At 42.9% G+C, this 4,411-nt stretch overlaps 1 pseudogene; it reads right to left on the minus strand.

Annotated features, from left to right (window-relative positions):
• Nucleotides 1–379: 379 nt before the first annotated feature.
• Nucleotides 380–2,503, minus strand: LOC119444299 (uncharacterized; annotated as a pseudogene).
• Between the last annotated feature and the right edge of the window lie 1,908 nt (nucleotides 2,504–4,411).

A 4,411-nucleotide genomic window follows, 5' to 3' on the forward strand; every position in this document is an offset into this window, starting at 1 on the left:
GTCTACCTTCCCACTTATTTTACTAAAACATTTTACGCATGTTAAATTGCAGCACAATTCCAATCGCAGGTGTCTGGAGATATGTGCGACCCATTTTAAATATTATTTTCATCAGTGCTTTTGCTGTTGATGCCCTATCTTCGCGTACATTGCATCGTAAAGTGCTAACAGAGTTTTGTCGTAAAAGCACTCTATTGTGCGCGATCTGAGAAAAATTTTTCAGGACTTAGCAGTAATTGTTTTTCAACATGCCTGTGACCTGTGCTCTTCTAATCATAGTTTTATGATGGCAGGGCGTGCCTGCTTATTATTCTTTGATGTCCTCTCTGAAAATGAGGATTTTTTTATTTAGTTTGAAGGTGCAGAAATCACTCTGTCCTTAATTAAAAGTGGCTGAAGCCGGGCACAGCCCGTCTACAGCAGTCAGTACATCATTAGCAAGTGCTTTTTTCGCAAAGATGCTTGCGGGAAAATACTTCAGTATCCTGAAGCATTTAAGTCGTCTTATAGACCGCTCAACATGGATGCGGAGCCTTGCTAGGCGCCTTGACTTTACTAGCTCAGGGCCACTTATTTGTTGTCTGCCTTTTGAAAAGCTTGGTAACCTTATATTTACTCATATTGGTAAACAGTCGCCTATTGTAAAACCCCTGTCAGCCAGGATCTCATCACCTGGTGTAAGAAACATTGTAAAGCCACTATCCAATGTGATGAACCGATCGCTGGCACGTCCACCATATGGCTTGGAAATGAACATCACAAACCCATTGGGTGCAATGACGTGCAGTACTTTGGCAGTGTTGTGGGATTTGTAATGACTGTAGGTCTGATTTCTCCGTAGCAAGTTGCCCGGTTTTGAGCTCAGCAAAAATCTCAAAACAATCGATGATGCATGTTGCTAGCGGATATTCTTCAAAAATGCTATGCATTGTTCTTCTAATTGTTTCTCTTGCTAGCCAGAACACTAGTTATTTTCTAGAAAAGTGAGCAAGAGCTGACACTATAGTGCAGAAATTCCTGCTCACTAGAGCTGTGGAAATACCGAAGCGGAAACTGAGGTCCTTAAGCAGCAGCCCTAAGCGCAGCCTCATAAGTGTCAGCAGCACCTGATCTTGGAAGGGTAAAAGAAATGAGTTCTGCTCAGCAGTTACTTCAAGAGACCTCACCAATTCATCAAACACATCCTTTGAAAGCCCTGTAAAAAACCTGAAGGAGCTTGAAGTGAGAGTCGAGTAGACAGTAAATGCTGTTTGACAAGCCCTGTTCGCTGTCACAGAAGACTGTTCTGGATGTTTGCTGTATGTGTGTTCAGATACTTGTGCTGTGGCTTGAACTTCCTTTCCGATGTCACCAGAAACTGGAATTTGCAGCCGCAGACCGAGCAGCTCTTTGGTGTTTCCTCTGCCTCTGTCAGCCTGTGTAGTGAAGTGTGCAGATACAACAGAACTCAGTTTACAATACTTACTATTTAAAAAATTTAGAATAATAAGGAGAATATAACTTTACTAGCATAAAGGCTCTAAATATCTTGTGCTAATGAGACAGGTGGTAGTAAACAGAAAAATCTTTACTTGCACTAACCTCGCATTAACTATCATAGGCAGGGATTGTACAAAAATATCTTGGAACTTGGTCACAAATAATGCTACCATTGAACAGACCAAAGTAATTTTGGCTGTTTCTATAGATAGTCAAGAGTATATCCACTAGATTTGACATTAACGCACATTCTATATTTTTTTAATTAGTTGTGAAGAACAGTTCTGTGCCTAAAAGCAATGACATGCTATTGGTGGCATAAGCAATGTATCTATTTGGTATGTAACTGTAACTGTAGCAGGGTTCACTGTCGCCTTCATCTTGCTCTTTTTTTGCTGTCTGCTGTTCAGTGCTGGTGTCAGCTGTCGCTGGGCATATGGTGACCGTTGTCTCAGCTTCTTGCATGCAGGCTGCAGGGCGTTTCAACTGCCTTCTTCCTTTGTGATGGATAGTCTAAATTTTAAATACAGAAAAAGAAAGCATATACATTCAATACAGCAGGAGTTATGGCGAGAGAGCATGAATGAAGAATTACACATTACCGGTGTTCCAAGGTGCAGTGTTGGGTATGGGTTATTTTTTGTTGGACGTCCATCAACAAAATGGACCGAACACACCTGCTAAAGGAAGTACATACAGACTTGAATAAACCTGCAGTGTTTTATTGGCACTCACAAGCTTTTAGGCTATTTGCGAAATAAATTGGAATTGTTGTTTACTTAGTCGTTTTTTTCATCCTAATTTGTTATCGAATAGCAACGGCGAAGCAAGAAAGCAGTCTTGTCTGTTGTCATTAAGGGAGAGCAGCAGTCAGATTATTTGATGCGTTGAATAATTTGAGTGTGTGGACTGATTTAGTGGTGCACTCAGTAGTATTGGGCTGCTTCACAACCGTGGTAAGTGTTGGATATGGTACTCGGAAAGCGACTCGCACCGTGTCTTGATCGACACGCTTACGCGTCATAATTACTCAATATACCGTGAAGGCTGAGCACTAAAACTTGCGTCTCATTCGTTGGCGGCGCAGCACTTAACTGACTTTTTTTTTACAGAAGCAGAGCTACAGAAAAAGCAACGACGTTCATGGATTTTGCCAGGCGAATTTCTATTTGTTGATAGGCGAATTGAAGGTGCCGATGACTGCAAATGGCAACCATTTCGAGCGGACGTGTTGTGTCGTGAACGAAGACATATTAATGCTTATTCTCAGCTGTGACAGTAAGCGACATTACAAAATCAACTGTGCTACATAGGCTGAAGTCGCGGTTCCGGTCATACGCGGCGTGAAACTTACTATACCGGTAGCGGCGCCGCTGTGCCCCTGGTCGCTGTAACGAGTGGTACTCACTCTTGCCGACGTTCCAGGGTCGATGTTTTTTCGTTGAAGATTTGCGATCCATCCTGGCGGACGACGGCATTTTTTAATCCCTGTGGGAAGCCGTGCATCGCGAAGGGTCGGCCACACGGACAGTCCTTGTTTAGTGGCGGTCCGTGAACATCGCACACAGATTCATTCCATATTTTTATGTGCCAGTCGCTGTTGTTGCAGCCAACTACTGCACACGTGTTCCCTCTACCATTCAACATTTCGCAGCTTGAACGGAGCACAGTGCGTTAGCGGTCCGACTGCTGATCGCACGGTAGCAAGGTAGCAGCGGATGTGGTTTCGGATTCGAGCACAAGCAATGGCGCGCCTCCGAAAGCGCCATCTCGTTCCTCTAGAACAAACTGCTTCGCGAAAAGGGTCAAAGACGAGGCAAGGAGGTTATAAAAAAACTTCTGGAGTGGAGATCCCCTATGCGCGCCCATGCGACCGGCTGAAGCCTGGAAAACCGGTTGGCGGCCATCTTGCTCCAGGCAAGAACAAGCGCTGCTTGCGCGCTGGTAGCGTAACCAGTGCGATTTCGTGGTGGCGTTTTATGATGAAAGCGGGAGAATTACTATGATTTATTTAGCGCAGATGTTTTTTTTCTTTAATGCCTTTTATGCATACCTCATGGTGGGGTGTCCGTCTCAAGGCCGTTTCAAAACCGTGCTGTTGACACGAAATGATCCTCTTAGGATAAGAGGTGTTAGCGCGCGCAATACCACTATTAAGTATACAATATTAATTAATCATGTGAACTGCAGTAACAATGAATATAGATAGGTGAATGAAGTGTGTTGAGACTGTAATAATGTTGAATTAGGAGTAAATAATCGTGGATTAAAGGGGTTTAGCTGGTTGATAGGAGTTCAACGAAAGGTAATGATGGGAAGAACACGCGGTGCTGGGCTAATTGATGATGGGAAAGCCACATTTAACATTCTAAAAGTGATTACGCGATTGAACTGAGGCGATAATGCGTGCACAGAGAGGTGAATTAGGCGAATTTAGAGTGACTTTTTGCTGAAAGACTTGTGACGAAATAAAGTGACGAAGACTCCGTAAAAGAAGTCGAAAGCGGCCGTCGTATCATTGAATTAGCGACGCTAGGGCTTTCATGTCGCCTAGTTCTATGATCAGGAATCCCCAGTAATCTTTGTCATGTCAGGCTAAGGACAAATGCACAAGGCAGTTGTTAACGCAAGAATACGTGGGCTGAAGCTGTAATGCGTTTCATGCGCATCAGCTTGCCACATTACCGAAGTGACACGAAGTACAAGGTGAAATCAGTAAAGTTGTAAATAAATTTTTATTATGTCCTGGCTATTTTGATAAAAATAAGCATAAAACAACATGGTGGAAAAAATGAATAAAATATTGCATAACTACCTGGTGCATCACAGTGTATACTACAGGAAAACAATACCAAACAGGCATACATAAAATGCAAACACATGAAAACAAACATATTTTTGGCTGCGCAAAAACAAAAAAATTGCACCAAAG

The sequence above is a fragment of the Dermacentor silvarum genome, chromosome 3 (assembly GCF_013339745.2).
Source record: "Dermacentor silvarum isolate Dsil-2018 chromosome 3, BIME_Dsil_1.4, whole genome shotgun sequence".
Classification (NCBI taxonomy): Eukaryota; Metazoa; Arthropoda; class Arachnida; order Ixodida; family Ixodidae; genus Dermacentor; species Dermacentor silvarum.